Source organism: Atractosteus spatula, chromosome 10, assembly GCF_055471065.1.
Source record: "Atractosteus spatula isolate fAtrSpa1 chromosome 10, fAtrSpa1.hap1, whole genome shotgun sequence".
In the NCBI taxonomy this organism is placed as follows: Eukaryota; Metazoa; Chordata; class Actinopteri; order Semionotiformes; family Lepisosteidae; genus Atractosteus; species Atractosteus spatula.
The window spans coordinates 24,719,130-24,737,368 of record NC_142715.1 but is presented as its reverse complement, the minus strand read 5'-3'; the positions used below and the strand labels follow the sequence as shown (position 1 = coordinate 24,737,368).

The 18,239-nt window shown below is 52.8% G+C and overlaps 1 protein-coding gene, 24 non-coding genes and 4 pseudogenes across 25 annotated transcripts in view; 12 read left to right on the top strand and 17 right to left on the bottom strand.

Moving 5' to 3' along the window:
• LOC148826073 (uncharacterized) overlaps positions 1–18,239 on the top strand; it is a 588,722-nt gene that overhangs the window by 209,388 nt on the left and 361,095 nt on the right. The window lies entirely within an intron of this gene.
• Positions 527–645, bottom strand: LOC148826319 (5S ribosomal RNA). The gene has a single exon (XR_016092839.1). It is a non-coding gene; the product is annotated as a 5S ribosomal RNA (ribosomal RNA).
• LOC148826318 (5S ribosomal RNA) lies at positions 1,102–1,220 on the bottom strand. Its single transcript, XR_016093593.1, has one exon. It is a non-coding gene; the product is annotated as a 5S ribosomal RNA (ribosomal RNA).
• On the bottom strand, positions 1,677–1,795 carry LOC148826317 (5S ribosomal RNA). Its single transcript, XR_016093592.1, has one exon. It is a non-coding gene; the product is annotated as a 5S ribosomal RNA (ribosomal RNA).
• Positions 2,252–2,370, bottom strand: LOC148826316 (5S ribosomal RNA). The gene has a single exon (XR_016093591.1). It is a non-coding gene; the product is annotated as a 5S ribosomal RNA (ribosomal RNA).
• Positions 2,827–2,945, bottom strand: LOC148826315 (5S ribosomal RNA). The gene has a single exon (XR_016093590.1). It is a non-coding gene; the product is annotated as a 5S ribosomal RNA (ribosomal RNA).
• Positions 3,402–3,520, bottom strand: LOC148826314 (5S ribosomal RNA). The gene has a single exon (XR_016093589.1). It is a non-coding gene; the product is annotated as a 5S ribosomal RNA (ribosomal RNA).
• On the bottom strand, positions 4,058–4,176 carry LOC148826313 (5S ribosomal RNA). The gene has a single exon (XR_016092954.1). It is a non-coding gene; the product is annotated as a 5S ribosomal RNA (ribosomal RNA).
• On the bottom strand, positions 4,714–4,832 carry LOC148826312 (5S ribosomal RNA; annotated as a pseudogene).
• Positions 5,370–5,488, bottom strand: LOC148826311 (5S ribosomal RNA; annotated as a pseudogene).
• On the bottom strand, positions 6,026–6,144 carry LOC148826310 (5S ribosomal RNA). Its single transcript, XR_016093588.1, has one exon. It is a non-coding gene; the product is annotated as a 5S ribosomal RNA (ribosomal RNA).
• LOC148826309 (5S ribosomal RNA) lies at positions 6,682–6,800 on the bottom strand. Its single transcript, XR_016092953.1, has one exon. It is a non-coding gene; the product is annotated as a 5S ribosomal RNA (ribosomal RNA).
• LOC148826308 (5S ribosomal RNA) lies at positions 7,338–7,456 on the bottom strand (annotated as a pseudogene).
• Positions 7,994–8,112, bottom strand: LOC148826307 (5S ribosomal RNA; annotated as a pseudogene).
• On the bottom strand, positions 8,650–8,768 carry LOC148826306 (5S ribosomal RNA). The gene has a single exon (XR_016093587.1). It is a non-coding gene; the product is annotated as a 5S ribosomal RNA (ribosomal RNA).
• On the bottom strand, positions 9,306–9,424 carry LOC148826305 (5S ribosomal RNA). The gene has a single exon (XR_016093585.1). It is a non-coding gene; the product is annotated as a 5S ribosomal RNA (ribosomal RNA).
• On the bottom strand, positions 9,962–10,080 carry LOC148826304 (5S ribosomal RNA). Its single transcript, XR_016093583.1, has one exon. It is a non-coding gene; the product is annotated as a 5S ribosomal RNA (ribosomal RNA).
• Positions 10,618–10,736, bottom strand: LOC148826303 (5S ribosomal RNA). The gene has a single exon (XR_016093582.1). It is a non-coding gene; the product is annotated as a 5S ribosomal RNA (ribosomal RNA).
• Positions 11,530–11,648, top strand: LOC148826302 (5S ribosomal RNA). The gene has a single exon (XR_016093581.1). It is a non-coding gene; the product is annotated as a 5S ribosomal RNA (ribosomal RNA).
• Positions 12,186–12,304, top strand: LOC148826301 (5S ribosomal RNA). The gene has a single exon (XR_016093580.1). It is a non-coding gene; the product is annotated as a 5S ribosomal RNA (ribosomal RNA).
• LOC148826300 (5S ribosomal RNA) lies at positions 12,761–12,879 on the top strand. Its single transcript, XR_016093579.1, has one exon. It is a non-coding gene; the product is annotated as a 5S ribosomal RNA (ribosomal RNA).
• LOC148826299 (5S ribosomal RNA) lies at positions 13,417–13,535 on the top strand. The gene has a single exon (XR_016093577.1). It is a non-coding gene; the product is annotated as a 5S ribosomal RNA (ribosomal RNA).
• On the top strand, positions 14,073–14,191 carry LOC148826298 (5S ribosomal RNA). Its single transcript, XR_016093576.1, has one exon. It is a non-coding gene; the product is annotated as a 5S ribosomal RNA (ribosomal RNA).
• LOC148826297 (5S ribosomal RNA) lies at positions 14,729–14,847 on the top strand. The gene has a single exon (XR_016093096.1). It is a non-coding gene; the product is annotated as a 5S ribosomal RNA (ribosomal RNA).
• LOC148826296 (5S ribosomal RNA) lies at positions 15,385–15,503 on the top strand. Its single transcript, XR_016093574.1, has one exon. It is a non-coding gene; the product is annotated as a 5S ribosomal RNA (ribosomal RNA).
• LOC148826295 (5S ribosomal RNA) lies at positions 16,041–16,159 on the top strand. Its single transcript, XR_016093330.1, has one exon. It is a non-coding gene; the product is annotated as a 5S ribosomal RNA (ribosomal RNA).
• On the top strand, positions 16,616–16,734 carry LOC148826294 (5S ribosomal RNA). The gene has a single exon (XR_016093573.1). It is a non-coding gene; the product is annotated as a 5S ribosomal RNA (ribosomal RNA).
• On the top strand, positions 17,272–17,390 carry LOC148826293 (5S ribosomal RNA). The gene has a single exon (XR_016093572.1). It is a non-coding gene; the product is annotated as a 5S ribosomal RNA (ribosomal RNA).
• On the top strand, positions 17,928–18,046 carry LOC148826292 (5S ribosomal RNA). The gene has a single exon (XR_016093570.1). It is a non-coding gene; the product is annotated as a 5S ribosomal RNA (ribosomal RNA).

The following is an 18,239-nucleotide window of genomic DNA, read 5'->3' as shown; positions in this document are numbered from 1 at the left end:
TCGCTGGCACCCTTCTTATAGAGAGGACAGCTCCGTCACCTCTTTTACGACGCTGCTTTTTTTCCCTTGCGTTTTTCTCTTCTTCCCACGTTCTCTCTCTTCACTGCCTTCGTCCCCGCTCTATTTCACTTCAGCCTTTCACTCTTGCTTCCTTCCAATGAGGACGGAGCTGCGGGAGAAAGGGCGCTATAGAGGATCGCTGTGGAGAGCTGCTGCTGTGCTTTGACATCTGAGCTCTGTGGAAAACGATCTCAATACAATTCTGAAAAACGCGACTCCCCGAACGCCAGCCGAACAAGTCTCCACAGCCGAAGCGCTGTGTCTCTTTTCAGCTGGCGATAAACCTTTCCTCGATCCTTTGCGGACTTGTAAAACTGTTCATGATCAGAATAAAAAACGCTCACGCTAATACACAAGCACCCGTGTCTCGCCAAAGCTGACAAATAAACAGACGGACAAGCCGCACTGCACGTGTGAACAGGGGAATGAGCGAGCGAGCGGGGATAGGGCGCCTCCTGCGCTTAAAAGCTTACAGCACCTGGTACTCCCAGGCGGTCTCCCATCCAAGTACTAACCAGGCCCATCCCTGTTTAGCTTCCGAGATCAGACGAGATCAGGCGTGCTCAAGGGGGTGTGGCCGTAAGCGAGAGCAAGGCTCGCTGGCACCCTTCTTATAGAGAGGACAGCTCCGTCACCTCTTTTACGACGCTGCTTTTTTCTTGCTTCCTTCCAATGAGGACGGAGCTGCGGGAGAAAGGGCGCTATAGAGGATCGCTGTGGAGAGCTGCTGCTGTGCTTTGACATCTGAGCTCTGTGGAAAACGATCTCAATACAATTCTGAAAAACGCGACTCCCCGAACGCCAGCCGAACAAGTCTCCACAGCCGAAGCGCTGTGTCTCTTTTCAGCTGGCGATAAACCTTTCCTCGATCCTTTGCGGACTTGTAAAACTGTTCATGATCAGAATAAAAAACGCTCACGCTAATACACAAGCACCCGTGTCTCGCCAAAGCTGACAAATAAACAGACGGACAAGCCGCACTGCACGTGTGAACAGGGGAATGAGCGAGCGAGCGGGGATAGGGCGCCTCCTGCGCTTAAAAGCTTACAGCACCTGGTATTCCCAGGCGGTCTCCCATCCAAGTACTAACCAGGCCCATCCCTGTTTAGCTTCCGAGATCAGACGAGATCAGGCGTGCTCAAGGGGGTGTGGCCGTAAGCGAGAGCAAGGCTCGCTGGCACCCTTCTTATAGAGAGGACAGCTCCGTCACCTCTTTTACGACGCTGCTTTTTTCTTGCTTCCTTCCAATGAGGACGGAGCTGCGGGAGAAAGGGCGCTATAGAGGATCGCTGTGGAGAGCTGCTGCTGTGCTTTGACATCTGAGCTCTGTGGAAAACGATCTCAATACAATTCTGAAAAACGCGACTCCCCGAACGCCAGCCGAACAAGTCTCCACAGCCGAAGCGCTGTGTCTCTTTTCAGCTGGCGATAAACCTTTCCTCGATCCTTTGCGGACTTGTAAAACTGTTCATGATCAGAATAAAAAACGCTCACGCTAATACACAAGCACCCGTGTCTCGCCAAAGCTGACAAATAAACAGACGGACAAGCCGCACTGCACGTGTGAACAGGGGAATGAGCGAGCGAGCGGGGATAGGGCGCCTCCTGCGCTTAAAAGCTTACAGCACCTGGTATTCCCAGGCGGTCTCCCATCCAAGTACTAACCAGGCCCATCCCTGTTTAGCTTCCGAGATCAGACGAGATCAGGCGTGCTCAAGGGGGTGTGGCCGTAAGCGAGAGCAAGGCTCGCTGGCACCCTTCTTATAGAGAGGACAGCTCCGTCACCTCTTTTACGACGCTGCTTTTTTCTTGCTTCCTTCCAATGAGGACGGAGCTGCGGGAGAAAGGGCGCTATAGAGGATCGCTGTGGAGAGCTGCTGCTGTGCTTTGACATCTGAGCTCTGTGGAAAACGATCTCAATACAATTCTGAAAAACGCGACTCCCCGAACGCCAGCCGAACAAGTCTCCACAGCCGAAGCGCTGTGTCTCTTTTCAGCTGGCGATAAACCTTTCCTCGATCCTTTGCGGACTTGTAAAACTGTTCATGATCAGAATAAAAAACGCTCACGCTAATACACAAGCACCCGTGTCTCGCCAAAGCTGACAAATAAACAGACGGACAAGCCGCACTGCACGTGTGAACAGGGGAATGAGCGAGCGAGCGGGGATAGGGCGCCTCCTGCGCTTAAAAGCTTACAGCACCTGGTATTCCCAGGCGGTCTCCCATCCAAGTACTAACCAGGCCCATCCCTGTTTAGCTTCCGAGATCAGACGAGATCAGGCGTGCTCAAGGGGGTGTGGCCGTAAGCGAGAGCAAGGCTCGCTGGCACCCTTCTTATAGAGAGGACAGCTCCGTCACCTCTTTTACGACGCTGCTTTTTTCTTGCTTCCTTCCAATGAGGACGGAGCTGCGGGAGAAAGGGCGCTATAGAGGATCGCTGTGGAGAGCTGCTGCTGTGCTTTGACATCTGAGCTCTGTGGAAAACGATCTCAATACAATTCTGAAAAACGCGACTCCCCGAACGCCAGCCGAACAAGTCTCCACAGCCGAAGCGCTGTGTCTCTTTTCAGCTGGCGATAAACCTTTCCTCGATCCTTTGCGGACTTGTAAAACTGTTCATGATCAGAATAAAAAACGCTCACGCTAATACACAAGCACCCGTGTCTCGCCAAAGCTGACAAATAAACAGACGGACAAGCCGCACTGCACGTGTGAACAGGGGAATGAGCGAGCGAGCGGGGATAGGGCGCCTCCTGCGCTTAAAAGCTTACAGCACCTGGTATTCCCAGGCGGTCTCCCATCCAAGTACTAACCAGGCCCATCCCTGTTTAGCTTCCGAGATCAGACGAGATCAGGCGTGCTCAAGGGGGTGTGGCCGTAAGCGAGAGCAAGGCTCGCTGGCACCCTTCTTATAGAGAGGACAGCTCCGTCACCTCTTTTACGACGCTGCTTTTTTCTTGCTTCCTTCCAATGAGGACGGAGCTGCGGGAGAAAGGGCGCTATAGAGGATCGCTGTGGAGAGCTGCTGCTGTGCTTTGACATCTGAGCTCTGTGGAAAACGATCTCAATACAATTCTGAAAAACGCGACTCCCCGAACGCCAGCCGAACAAGTCTCCACAGCCGAAGCGCTGTGTCTCTTTTCAGCTGGCGATAAACCTTTCCTCGATCCTTTGCGGACTTGTAAAACTGTTCATGATCAGAATAAAAAACGCTCACGCTAATACACAAGCACCCGTGTCTCGCCAAAGCTGACAAATAAACAGACGGACAAGCCGCACTGCACGTGTGAACAGGGGAATGAGCGAGCGAGCGGGGATAGGGCGCCTCCTGCGCTTAAAAGCTTACAGCACCTGGTATTCCCAGGCGGTCTCCCATCCAAGTACTAACCAGGCCCATCCCTGTTTAGCTTCCGAGATCAGACGAGATCAGGCGTGCTCAAGGGGGTGTGGCCGTAAGCGAGAGCAAGGCTCGCTGGCACCCTTCTTATAGAGAGGACAGCTCCGTCACCTCTTTTACGACGCTGCTTTTTTTCCCTTGCGTTTTTCTCTTCTTCCCACGTTCTCTCTCTTCACTGCCTTCGTCCCCGCTCTATTTCACTTCAGCCTTTCACTCTTGCTTCCTTCCAATGAGGACGGAGCTGCGGGAGAAAGGGCGCTATAGAGGATCGCTGTGGAGAGCTGCTGCTGTGCTTTGACATCTGAGCTCTGTGGAAAACGATCTCAATACAATTCTGAAAAACGCGACTCCCCGAACGCCAGCCGAACAAGTCTCCACAGCCGAAGCGCTGTGTCTCTTTTCAGCTGGCGATAAACCTTTCCTCGATCCTTTGCGGACTTGTAAAACTGTTCATGATCAGAATAAAAAACGCTCACGCTAATACACAAGCACCCGTGTCTCGCCAAAGCTGACAAATAAACAGACGGACAAGCCGCACTGCACGTGTGAACAGGGGAATGAGCGAGCGAGCGGGGATAGGGCGCCTCCTGCGCTTAAAAGCTTACAGCACCTGGTATTCCCAGGCGGTCTCCCATCCAAGTACTAACCAGGCCCATCCCTGTTTGGCTTCCGAGATCAGACGAGATCAGGCGTGCTCAAGGGGGTGTGGCCGTAAGCGAGAGCAAGGCTCGCTGGCACCCTTCTTATAGAGAGGACAGCTCCGTCACCTCTTTTACGACGCTGCTTTTTTTCCCTTGCGTTTTTCTCTTCTTCCCACGTTCTCTCTCTTCACTGCCTTCGTCCCCGCTCTATTTCACTTCAGCCTTTCACTCTTGCTTCCTTCCAATGAGGACGGAGCTGCGGGAGAAAGGGCGCTATAGAGGATCGCTGTGGAGAGCTGCTGCTGTGCTTTGACATCTGAGCTCTGTGGAAAACGATCTCAATACAATTCTGAAAAACGCGACTCCCCGAACGCCAGCCGAACAAGTCTCCACAGCCGAAGCGCTGTGTCTCTTTTCAGCTGGCGATAAACCTTTCCTCGATCCTTTGCGGACTTGTAAAACTGTTCATGATCAGAATAAAAAACGCTCACGCTAATACACAAGCACCCGTGTCTCGCCAAAGCTGACAAATAAACAGACGGACAAGCCGCACTGCACGTGTGAACAGGGGAATGAGCGAGCGAGCGGGGATAGGGCGCCTCCTGCGCTTAAAAGCTTACAGCACCTGGTATTCCCAGGCGGTCTCCCATCCAAGTACTAACCAGGCCCATCCCTGTTTAGCTTCCAAGATCAGACGAGATCAGGCGTGCTCAAGGGGGTGTGGCCGTAAGCGAGAGCAAGGCTCGCTGGCACCCTTCTTATAGAGAGGACAGCTCCGTCACCTCTTTTACGACGCTGCTTTTTTTCCCTTGCGTTTTTCTCTTCTTCCCACGTTCTCTCTCTTCACTGCCTTCGTCCCCGCTCTATTTCACTTCAGCCTTTCACTCTTGCTTCCTTCCAATGAGGACGGAGCTGCGGGAGAAAGGGCGCTATAGAGGATCGCTGTGGAGAGCTGCTGCTGTGCTTTGACATCTGAGCTCTGTGGAAAACGATCTCAATACAATTCTGAAAAACGCGACTCCCCGAACGCCAGCCGAACAAGTCTCCACAGCCGAAGCGCTGTGTCTCTTTTCAGCTGGCGATAAACCTTTCCTCGATCCTTTGCGGACTTGTAAAACTGTTCATGATCAGAATAAAAAACGCTCACGCTAATACACAAGCACCCGTGTCTCGCCAAAGCTGACAAATAAACAGACGGACAAGCCGCACTGCACGTGTGAACAGGGGAATGAGCGAGCGAGCGGGGATAGGGCGCCTCCTGCGCTTAAAAGCTTACAGCACCTGGTATTCCCAGGCGGTCTCCCATCCAAGTACTAACCAGGCCCATCCCTGTTTAGCTTCCAAGATCAGACGAGATCAGGCGTGCTCAAGGGGGTGTGGCCGTAAGCGAGAGCAAGGCTCGCTGGCACCCTTCTTATAGAGAGGACAGCTCCGTCACCTCTTTTACGACGCTGCTTTTTTTCCCTTGCGTTTTTCTCTTCTTCCCACGTTCTCTCTCTTCACTGCCTTCGTCCCCGCTCTATTTCACTTCAGCCTTTCACTCTTGCTTCCTTCCAATGAGGACGGAGCTGCGGGAGAAAGGGCGCTATAGAGGATCGCTGTGGAGAGCTGCTGCTGTGCTTTGACATCTGAGCTCTGTGGAAAACGATCTCAATACAATTCTGAAAAACGCGACTCCCCGAACGCCAGCCGAACAAGTCTCCACAGCCGAAGCGCTGTGTCTCTTTTCAGCTGGCGATAAACCTTTCCTCGATCCTTTGCGGACTTGTAAAACTGTTCATGATCAGAATAAAAAACGCTCACGCTAATACACAAGCACCCGTGTCTCGCCAAAGCTGACAAATAAACAGACGGACAAGCCGCACTGCACGTGTGAACAGGGGAATGAGCGAGCGAGCGGGGATAGGGCGCCTCCTGCGCTTAAAAGCTTACAGCACCTGGTATTCCCAGGCGGTCTCCCATCCAAGTACTAACCAGGCCCATCCCTGTTTAGCTTCCGAGATCAGACGAGATCAGGCGTGCTCAAGGGGGTGTGGCCGTAAGCGAGAGCAAGGCTCGCTGGCACCCTTCTTATAGAGAGGACAGCTCCGTCACCTCTTTTACGACGCTGCTTTTTTTCCCTTGCGTTTTTCTCTTCTTCCCACGTTCTCTCTCTTCACTGCCTTCGTCCCCGCTCTATTTCACTTCAGCCTTTCACTCTTGCTTCCTTCCAATGAGGACGGAGCTGCGGGAGAAAGGGCGCTATAGAGGATCGCTGTGGAGAGCTGCTGCTGTGCTTTGACATCTGAGCTCTGTGGAAAACGATCTCAATACAATTCTGAAAAACGCGACTCCCCGAACGCCAGCCGAACAAGTCTCCACAGCCGAAGCGCTGTGTCTCTTTTCAGCTGGCGATAAACCTTTCCTCGATCCTTTGCGGACTTGTAAAACTGTTCATGATCAGAATAAAAAACGCTCACGCTAATACACAAGCACCCGTGTCTCGCCAAAGCTGACAAATAAACAGACGGACAAGCCGCACTGCACGTGTGAACAGGGGAATGAGCGAGCGAGCGGGGATAGGGCGCCTCCTGCGCTTAAAAGCTTACAGCACCTGGTATTCCCAGGCGGTCTCCCATCCAAGTACTAACCAGGCCCATCCCTGTTTGGCTTCCGAGATCAGACGAGATCAGGCGTGCTCAAGGGGGTGTGGCCGTAAGCGAGAGCAAGGCTCGCTGGCACCCTTCTTATAGAGAGGACAGCTCCGTCACCTCTTTTACGACGCTGCTTTTTTTCCCTTGCGTTTTTCTCTTCTTCCCACGTTCTCTCTCTTCACTGCCTTCGTCCCCGCTCTATTTCACTTCAGCCTTTCACTCTTGCTTCCTTCCAATGAGGACGGAGCTGCGGGAGAAAGGGCGCTATAGAGGATCGCTGTGGAGAGCTGCTGCTGTGCTTTGACATCTGAGCTCTGTGGAAAACGATCTCAATACAATTCTGAAAAACGCGACTCCCCGAACGCCAGCCGAACAAGTCTCCACAGCCGAAGCGCTGTGTCTCTTTTCAGCTGGCGATAAACCTTTCCTCGATCCTTTGCGGACTTGTAAAACTGTTCATGATCAGAATAAAAAACGCTCACGCTAATACACAAGCACCCGTGTCTCGCCAAAGCTGACAAATAAACAGACGGACAAGCCGCACTGCACGTGTGAACAGGGGAATGAGCGAGCGAGCGGGGATAGGGCGCCTCCTGCGCTTAAAAGCTTACAGCACCTGGTATTCCCAGGCGGTCTCCCATCCAAGTACTAACCAGGCCCATCCCTGTTTAGCTTCCAAGATCAGACGAGATCAGGCGTGCTCAAGGGGGTGTGGCCGTAAGCGAGAGCAAGGCTCGCTGGCACCCTTCTTATAGAGAGGACAGCTCCGTCACCTCTTTTACGACGCTGCTTTTTTTCCCTTGCGTTTTTCTCTTCTTCCCACGTTCTCTCTCTTCACTGCCTTCGTCCCCGCTCTATTTCACTTCAGCCTTTCACTCTTGCTTCCTTCCAATGAGGACGGAGCTGCGGGAGAAAGGGCGCTATAGAGGATCGCTGTGGAGAGCTGCTGCTGTGCTTTGACATCTGAGCTCTGTGGAAAACGATCTCAATACAATTCTGAAAAACGCGACTCCCCGAACGCCAGCCGAACAAGTCTCCACAGCCGAAGCGCTGTGTCTCTTTTCAGCTGGCGATAAACCTTTCCTCGATCCTTTGCGGACTTGTAAAACTGTTCATGATCAGAATAAAAAACGCTCACGCTAATACACAAGCACCCGTGTCTCGCCAAAGCTGACAAATAAACAGACGGACAAGCCGCACTGCACGTGTGAACAGGGGAATGAGCGAGCGAGCGGGGATAGGGCGCCTCCTGCGCTTAAAAGCTTACAGCACCTGGTATTCCCAGGCGGTCTCCCATCCAAGTACTAACCAGGCCCATCCCTGTTTAGCTTCCAAGATCAGACGAGATCAGGCGTGCTCAAGGGGGTGTGGCCGTAAGCGAGAGCAAGGCTCGCTGGCACCCTTCTTATAGAGAGGACAGCTCCGTCACCTCTTTTACGACGCTGCTTTTTTTCCCTTGCGTTTTTCTCTTCTTCCCACGTTCTCTCTCTTCACTGCCTTCGTCCCCGCTCTATTTCACTTCAGCCTTTCACTCTTGCTTCCTTCCAATGAGGACGGAGCTGCGGGAGAAAGGGCGCTATAGAGGATCGCTGTGGAGAGCTGCTGCTGTGCTTTGACATCTGAGCTCTGTGGAAAACGATCTCAATACAATTCTGAAAAACGCGACTCCCCGAACGCCAGCCGAACAAGTCTCCACAGCCGAAGCGCTGTGTCTCTTTTCAGCTGGCGATAAACCTTTCCTCGATCCTTTGCGGACTTGTAAAACTGTTCATGATCAGAATAAAAAACGCTCACGCTAATACACAAGCACCCGTGTCTCGCCAAAGCTGACAAATAAACAGACGGACAAGCCGCACTGCACGTGTGAACAGGGGAATGAGCGAGCGAGCGGGGATAGGGCGCCTCCTGCGCTTAAAAGCTTACAGCACCTGGTATTCCCAGGCGGTCTCCCATCCAAGTACTAACCAGGCCCATCCCTGTTTAGCTTCCGAGATCAGACGAGATCAGGCGTGCTCAAGGGGGTGTGGCCGTAAGCGAGAGCAAGGCTCGCTGGCACCCTTCTTATAGAGAGGACAGCTCCGTCACCTCTTTTACGACGCTGCTTTTTTTCCCTTGCGTTTTTCTCTTCTTCCCACGTTCTCTCTCTTCACTGCCTTCGTCCCCGCTCTATTTCACTTCAGCCTTTCACTCTTGCTTCCTTCCAATGAGGACGGAGCTGCGGGAGAAAGGGCGCTATAGAGGATCGCTGTGGAGAGCTGCTGCTGTGCTTTGACATCTGAGCTCTGTGGAAAACGATCTCAATACAATTCTGAAAAACGCGACTCCCCGAACGCCAGCCGAACAAGTCTCCACAGCCGAAGCGCTGTGTCTCTTTTCAGCTGGCGATAAACCTTTCCTCGATCCTTTGCGGACTTGTAAAACTGTTCATGATCAGAATAAAAAACGCTCACGCTAATACACAAGCACCCGTGTCTCGCCAAAGCTGACAAATAAACAGACGGACAAGCCGCACTGCACGTGTGAACAGGGGAATGAGCGAGCGAGCGGGGATAGGGCGCCTCCTGCGCTTAAAAGCTTACAGCACCTGGTATTCCCAGGCGGTCTCCCATCCAAGTACTAACCAGGCCCATCCCTGTTTAGCTTCCGAGATCAGACGAGATCAGGCGTGCTCAAGGGGGTGTGGCCGTAAGCGAGAGCAAGGCTCGCTGGCACCCTTCTTATAGAGAGGACAGCTCCGTCACCTCTTTTACGACGCTGCTTTTTTTCCCTTGCGTTTTTCTCTTCTTCCCACGTTCTCTCTCTTCACTGCCTTCGTCCCCGCTCTATTTCACTTCAGCCTTTCACTCTTGCTTCCTTCCAATGAGGACGGAGCTGCGGGAGAAAGGGCGCTATAGAGGATCGCTGTGGAGAGCTGCTGCTGTGCTTTGACATCTGAGCTCTGTGGAAAACGATCTCAATACAATTCTGAAAAACGCGACTCCCCGAACGCCAGCCGAACAAGTCTCCACAGCCGAAGCGCTGTGTCTCTTTTCAGCTGGCGATAAACCTTTCCTCGATCCTTTGCGGACTTGTAAAACTGTTCATGATCAGAATAAAAAACGCTCACGCTAATACACAAGCACCCGTGTCTCGCCAAAGCTGACAAATAAACAGACGGACAAGCCGCACTGCACGTGTGAACAGGGGAATGAGCGAGCGAGCGGGGATAGGGCGCCTCCTGCGCTTAAAAGCTTACAGCACCTGGTATTCCCAGGCGGTCTCCCATCCAAGTACTAACCAGGCCCATCCCTGTTTAGCTTCCGAGATCAGACGAGATCAGGCGTGCTCAAGGGGGTGTGGCCGTAAGCGAGAGCAAGGCTCGCTGGCACCCTTCTTATAGAGAGGACAGCTCCGTCACCTCTTTTACGACGCTGCTTTTTTTCCCTTGCGTTTTTCTCTTCTTCCCACGTTCTCTCTCTTCACTGCCTTCGTCCCCGCTCTATTTCACTTCAGCCTTTCACTCTTGCTTCCTTCCAATGAGGACGGAGCTGCGGGAGAAAGGGCGCTATAGAGGATCGCTGTGGAGAGCTGCTGCTGTGCTTTGACATCTGAGCTCTGTGGAAAACGATCTCAATACAATTCTGAAAAACGCGACTCCCCGAACGCCAGCCGAACAAGTCTCCACAGCCGAAGCGCTGTGTCTCTTTTCAGCTGGCGATAAACCTTTCCTCGATCCTTTGCGGACTTGTAAAACTGTTCATGATCAGAATAAAAAACGCTCACGCTAATACACAAGCACCCGTGTCTCGCCAAAGCTGACAAATAAACAGACGGACAAGCCGCACTGCACGTGTGAACAGGGGAATGAGCGAGCGAGCGGGGATAGGGCGCCTCCTGCGCTTAAAAGCTTACAGCACCTGGTATTCCCAGGCGGTCTCCCATCCAAGTACTAACCAGGCCCATCCCTGTTTAGCTTCCGAGATCAGACGAGATCAGGCGTGCTCAAGGGGGTGTGGCCGTAAGCGAGAGCAAGGCTCGCTGGCACCCTTCTTATAGAGAGGACAGCTCCGTCACCTCTTTTACGACGCTGCTTTTTTTCCCTTGCGTTTTTCTCTTCTTCCCACGTTCTCTCTCTTCACTGCCTTCGTCCCCGCTCTATTTCACTTCAGCCTTTCACTCTTGCTTCCTTCCAATGAGGACGGAGCTGCGGGAGAAAGGGCGCTATAGAGGATCGCTGTGGAGAGCTGCTGCTGTGCTTTGACATCTGAGCTCTGTGGAAAACGATCTCAATACAATTCTGAAAAACGCGACTCCCCGAACGCCAGCCGAACAAGTCTCCACAGCCGAAGCGCTGTGTCTCTTTTCAGCTGGCGATAAACCTTTCCTCGATCCTTTGCGGACTTGTAAAACTGTTCATGATCAGAATAAAAAACGCTCACGCTAATACACAAGCACCCGTGGGGTTTATCGCCAGCTGAAAAGAGACACAGCGCTTCGGCTGTGGAGACTTGTTCGGCTGGCGTTCGGGGAGTCGCGTTTTTCAGAATTGTATTGAGATCGTTTTCCACAGGGCTCAGATGTCAAAGCACAGCAGCAGCTCTCCACAGCGATCCTCTATAGCGCCCTTTCTCCCGCAGCTCCGTCCTCATTGGAAGGAAGCAAGAGTGAAAGGCTGAAGTGAAATAGAGCGGGGACGAAGGCAGTGAAGAGAGAGAACGTGGGAAGAAGAGAAAAACGCAAGGGAAAAAAAGCAGCGTCGTAAAAGAGGTGACGGAGCTGTCCTCTCTATAAGAAGGGTGCCAGCGAGCCTTGCTCTCGCTTACGGCCACACCCCCTTGAGCACGCCTGATCTCGTCTGATCTCGGAAGCTAAACAGGGATGGGCCTGGTTAGTACTTGGATGGGAGACCGCCTGGGAATACCAGGTGCTGTAAGCTTTTAAGCGCAGGAGGCGCCCTATCCCCGCTCGCTCGCTCATTCCCCTGTTCACACGTGCAGTGCGGCTTGTCCGTCTGTTTATTTGTCAGCTTTGGCGAGACACGGGTGCTTGTGTATTAGCGTGAGCGTTTTTTATTCTGATCATGAACAGTTTTACAAGTCCGCAAAGGATCGAGGAAAGGTTTATCGCCAGCTGAAAAGAGACACAGCGCTTCGGCTGTGGAGACTTGTTCGGCTGGCGTTCGGGGAGTCGCGTTTTTCAGAATTGTATTGAGATCGTTTTCCACAGAGCTCAGATGTCAAAGCACAGCAGCAGCTCTCCACAGCGATCCTCTATAGCGCCCTTTCTCCCGCAGCTCCGTCCTCATTGGAAGGAAGCAAGAGTGAAAGGCTGAAGTGAAATAGAGCGGGGACGAAGGCAGTGAAGAGAGAGAACGTGGGAAGAAGAGAAAAACGCAAGGGAAAAAAAGCAGCGTCGTAAAAGAGGTGACGGAGCTGTCCTCTCTATAAGAAGGGTGCCAGCGAGCCTTGCTCTCGCTTACGGCCACACCCCCTTGAGCACGCCTGATCTCGTCTGATCTCGGAAGCTAAACAGGGATGGGCCTGGTTAGTACTTGGATGGGAGACCGCCTGGGAATACCAGGTGCTGTAAGCTTTTAAGCGCAGGAGGCGCCCTATCCCCGCTCGCTCGCTCATTCCCCTGTTCACACGTGCAGTGCGGCTTGTCCGTCTGTTTATTTGTCAGCTTTGGCGAGACACGGGTGCTTGTGTATTAGCGTGAGCGTTTTTTATTCTGATCATGAACAGTTTTACAAGTCCGCAAAGGATCGAGGAAAGGTTTATCGCCAGCTGAAAAGAGACACAGCGCTTCGGCTGTGGAGACTTGTTCGGCTGGCGTTCGGGGAGTCGCGTTTTTCAGAATTGTATTGAGATCGTTTTCCACAGAGCTCAGATGTCAAAGCACAGCAGCAGCTCTCCACAGCGATCCTCTATAGCGCCCTTTCTCCCGCAGCTCCGTCCTCATTGGAAGGAAGCAAGAAAAAAGCAGCGTCGTAAAAGAGGTGACGGAGCTGTCCTCTCTATAAGAAGGGTGCCAGCGAGCCTTGCTCTCGCTTACGGCCACACCCCCTTGAGCACGCCTGATCTCGTCTGATCTCGGAAGCTAAACAGGGATGGGCCTGGTTAGTACTTGGATGGGAGACCGCCTGGGAATACCAGGTGCTGTAAGCTTTTAAGCGCAGGAGGCGCCCTATCCCCGCTCGCTCGCTCATTCCCCTGTTCACACGTGCAGTGCGGCTTGTCCGTCTGTTTATTTGTCAGCTTTGGCGAGACACGGGTGCTTGTGTAATAGCGTGAGCGTTTTTTATTCTGATCATGAACAGTTTTACAAGTCCGCAAAGGATCGAGGAAAGGTTTATCGCCAGCTGAAAAGAGACACAGCGCTTCGGCTGTGGAGACTTGTTCGGCTGGCGTTCGGGGAGTCGCGTTTTTCAGAATTGTATTGAGATCGTTTTCCACAGAGCTCAGATGTCAAAGCACAGCAGCAGCTCTCCACAGCGATCCTCTATAGCGCCCTTTCTCCCGCAGCTCCGTCCTCATTGGAAGGAAGCAAGAGTGAAAGGCTGAAGTGAAATAGAGCGGGGACGAAGGCAGTGAAGAGAGAGAACGTGGGAAGAAGAGAAAAACGCAAGGGAAAAAAAGCAGCGTCGTAAAAGAGGTGACGGAGCTGTCCTCTCTATAAGAAGGGTGCCAGCGAGCCTTGCTCTCGCTTACGGCCACACCCCCTTGAGCACGCCTGATCTCGTCTGATCTCGGAAGCTAAACAGGGATGGGCCTGGTTAGTACTTGGATGGGAGACCGCCTGGGAATACCAGGTGCTGTAAGCTTTTAAGCGCAGGAGGCGCCCTATCCCCGCTCGCTCGCTCATTCCCCTGTTCACACGTGCAGTGCGGCTTGTCCGTCTGTTTATTTGTCAGCTTTGGCGAGACACGGGTGCTTGTGTATTAGCGTGAGCGTTTTTTATTCTGATCATGAACAGTTTTACAAGTCCGCAAAGGATCGAGGAAAGGTTTATCGCCAGCTGAAAAGAGACACAGCGCTTCGGCTGTGGAGACTTGTTCGGCTGGCGTTCGGGGAGTCGCGTTTTTCAGAATTGTATTGAGATCGTTTTCCACAGAGCTCAGATGTCAAAGCACAGCAGCAGCTCTCCACAGCGATCCTCTATAGCGCCCTTTCTCCCGCAGCTCCGTCCTCATTGGAAGGAAGCAAGAGTGAAAGGCTGAAGTGAAATAGAGCGGGGACGAAGGCAGTGAAGAGAGAGAACGTGGGAAGAAGAGAAAAACGCAAGGGAAAAAAAGCAGCGTCGTAAAAGAGGTGACGGAGCTGTCCTCTCTATAAGAAGGGTGCCAGCGAGCCTTGCTCTCGCTTACGGCCACACCCCCTTGAGCACGCCTGATCTCGTCTGATCTCGGAAGCTAAACAGGGATGGGCCTGGTTAGTACTTGGATGGGAGACCGCCTGGGAATACCAGGTGCTGTAAGCTTTTAAGCGCAGGAGGCGCCCTATCCCCGCTCGCTCGCTCATTCCCCTGTTCACACGTGCAGTGCGGCTTGTCCGTCTGTTTATTTGTCAGCTTTGGCGAGACACGGGTGCTTGTGTATTAGCGTGAGCGTTTTTTATTCTGATCATGAACAGTTTTACAAGTCCGCAAAGGATCGAGGAAAGGTTTATCGCCAGCTGAAAAGAGACACAGCGCTTCGGCTGTGGAGACTTGTTCGGCTGGCGTTCGGGGAGTCGCGTTTTTCAGAATTGTATTGAGATCGTTTTCCACAGAGCTCAGATGTCAAAGCACAGCAGCAGCTCTCCACAGCGATCCTCTATAGCGCCCTTTCTCCCGCAGCTCCGTCCTCATTGGAAGGAAGCAAGAGTGAAAGGCTGAAGTGAAATAGAGCGGGGACGAAGGCAGTGAAGAGAGAGAACGTGGGAAGAAGAGAAAAACGCAAGGGAAAAAAAGCAGCGTCGTAAAAGAGGTGACGGAGCTGTCCTCTCTATAAGAAGGGTGCCAGCGAGCCTTGCTCTCGCTTACGGCCACACCCCCTTGAGCACACCTGATCTCGTCTGATCTCGGAAGCTAAACAGGGATGGGCCTGGTTAGTACTTGGATGGGAGACCGCCTGGGAATACCAGGTGCTGTAAGCTTTTAAGCGCAGGAGGCGCCCTATCCCCGCTCGCTCGCTCATTCCCCTGTTCACACGTGCAGTGCGGCTTGTCCGTCTGTTTATTTGTCAGCTTTGGCGAGACACGGGTGCTTGTGTATTAGCGTGAGCGTTTTTTATTCTGATCATGAACAGTTTTACAAGTCCGCAAAGGATCGAGGAAAGGTTTATCGCCAGCTGAAAAGAGACACAGCGCTTCGGCTGTGGAGACTTGTTCGGCTGGCGTTCGGGGAGTCGCGTTTTTCAGAATTGTATTGAGATCGTTTTCCACAGAGCTCAGATGTCAAAGCACAGCAGCAGCTCTCCACAGCGATCCTCTATAGCGCCCTTTCTCCCGCAGCTCCGTCCTCATTGGAAGGAAGCAAGAGTGAAAGGCTGAAGTGAAATAGAGCGGGGACGAAGGCAGTGAAGAGAGAGAACGTGGGAAGAAGAGAAAAACGCAAGGGAAAAAAAGCAGCGTCGTAAAAGAGGTGACGGAGCTGTCCTCTCTATAAGAAGGGTGCCAGCGAGCCTTGCTCTCGCTTACGGCCACACCCCCTTGAGCACGCCTGATCTCGTCTGATCTCGGAAGCTAAACAGGGATGGGCCTGGTTAGTACTTGGATGGGAGACCGCCTGGGAATACCAGGTGCTGTAAGCTTTTAAGCGCAGGAGGCGCCCTATCCCCGCTCGCTCGCTCATTCCCCTGTTCACACGTGCAGTGCGGCTTGTCCGTCTGTTTATTTGTCAGCTTTGGCGAGACACGGGTGCTTGTGTATTAGCGTGAGCGTTTTTTATTCTGATCATGAACAGTTTTACAAGTCCGCAAAGGATCGAGGAAAGGTTTATCGCCAGCTGAAAAGAGACACAGCGCTTCGGCTGTGGAGACTTGTTCGGCTGGCGTTCGGGGAGTCGCGTTTTTCAGAATTGTATTGAGATCGTTTTCCACAGAGCTCAGATGTCAAAGCACAGCAGCAGCTCTCCACAGCGATCCTCTATAGCGCCCTTTCTCCCGCAGCTCCGTCCTCATTGGAAGGAAGCAAGAGTGAAAGGCTGAAGTGAAATAGAGCGGGGACGAAGGCAGTGAAGAGAGAGAACGTGGGAAGAAGAGAAAAACGCAAGGGAAAAAAAGCAGCGTCGTAAAAGAGGTGACGGAGCTGTCCTCTCTATAAGAAGGGTGCCAGCGAGCCTTGCTCTCGCTTACGGCCACACCCCCTTGAGCACGCCTGATCTCGTCTGATCTCGGAAGCTAAACAGGGATGGGCCTGGTTAGTACTTGGGTGGGAGACCGCCTGGGAATACCAGGTGCTGTAAGCTTTTAAGCGCAGGAGGCGCCCTATCCCCGCTCGCTCGCTCATTCCCCTGTTCACACGTGCAGTGCGGCTTGTCCGTCTGTTTATTTGTCAGCTTTGGCGAGACACGGGTGCTTGTGTATTAGCGTGAGCGTTTTTTATTCTGATCATGAACAGTTTTACAAGTCCGCAAAGGATCGAGGAAAGGTTTATCGCCAGCTGAAAAGAGACACAGCGCTTCGGCTGTGGAGACTTGTTCGGCTGGCGTTCGGGGAGTCGCGTTTTTCAGAATTGTATTGAGATCGTTTTCCACAGAGCTCAGATGTCAAAGCACAGCAGCAGCTCTCCACAGCGATCCTCTATAGCGCCCTTTCTCCCGCAGCTCCGTCCTCATTGGAAGGAAGCAAGAAAAAAGCAGCGTCGTAAAAGAGGTGACGGAGCTGTCCTCTCTATAAGAAGGGTGCCAGCGAGCCTTGCTCTCGCTTACGGCCACACCCCCTTGAGCACGCCTGATCTCGTCTGATCTCGGAAGCTAAACAGGGATGGGCCTGGTTAGTACTTGGATGGGAGACCGCCTGGGAATACCAGGTGCTGTAAGCTTTTAAGCGCAGGAGGCGCCCTATCCCCGCTCGCTCGCTCATTCCCCTGTTCACACGTGCAGTGCGGCTTGTCCGTCTGTTTATTTGTCAGCTTTGGCGAGACACGGGTGCTTGTGTATTAGCGTGAGCGTTTTTTATTCTGATCATGAACAGTTTTACAAGTCCGCAAAGGATCGAGGAAAGGTTTATCGCCAGCTGAAAAGAGACACAGCGCTTCGGCTGTGGAGACTTGTTCGGCTGGCGTTCGGGGAGTCGCGTTTTTCAGAATTGTATTGAGATCGTTTTCCACAGAGCTCAGATGTCAAAGCACAGCAGCAGCTCTCCACAGCGATCCTCTATAGCGCCCTTTCTCCCGCAGCTCCGTCCTCATTGGAAGGAAGCAAGAGTGAAAGGCTGAAGTGAAATAGAGCGGGGACGAAGGCAGTGAAGAGAGAGAACGTGGGAAGAAGAGAAAAACGCAAGGGAAAAAAAGCAGCGTCGTAAAAGAGGTGACGGAGCTGTCCTCTCTATAAGAAGGGTGCCAGCGAGCCTTGCTCTCGCTTACGGCCACACCCCCTTGAGCACGCCTGATCTCGTCTGATCTCGGAAGCTAAACAGGGATGGGCCTGGTTAGTACTTGGATGGGAGACCGCCTGGGAATACCAGGTGCTGTAAGCTTTTAAGCGCAGGAGGCGCCCTATCCCCGCTCGCTCGCTCATTCCCCTGTTCACACGTGCAGTGCGGCTTGTCCGTCTGTTTATTTGTCAGCTTTGGCGAGACACGGGTGCTTGTGTATTAGCGTGAGCGTTTTTTATTCTGATCATGAACAGTTTTACAAGTCCGCAAAGGATCGAGGAAAGGTTTATCGCCAGCTGAAAAGAGACACAGCGCTTCGGCTGTGGAGACTTGTTCGGCTGGCGTTCGGGGAGTCGCGTTTTTCAGAATTGTATTGAGATCGTTTTCCACAGAGCTCAGATGTCAAAGCACAGCAGCAGCTCTCCACAGCGATCCTCTATAGCGCCCTTTCTCCCGCAGCTCCGTCCTCATTGGAAGGAAGCAAGAGTGAAAGGCTGAAGTGAAATAGAGCGGGGACGAAGGCAGTGAAGAGAGAGAACGTGGGAAGAAGAGAAAAACGCAAGGGAAAAAAAGCAGCGTCGTAAAAGAGGTGACGGAGCTGTCCTCTCTATAAGAAGGGTGCCAGCGAGCCTTGCTCTCGCTTACGGCCACACCCCCTTGAGCACGCCTGATCTCGTCTGATCTCGGAAGCTAAACAGGGATGGGCCTGGTTAGTACTTGGATGGGAGACCGCCTGGGAATACCAGGTGCTGTAAGCTTTTAAGCGCAGGAGGCGCCCTATCCCCGCTCGCTCGCTCATTCCCCTGTTCACACGTGCAGTGCGGCTTGTCCGTCTGTTTATTTGTCAGCTTTGGCGAGACACGGGTGCTTGTGTATTAGCGTGAGCGTTTTTTATTCTGATCATGAACAGTTTTACAAGTCCGCAAAGGATCGAGGAAAGGTTTATCGCCA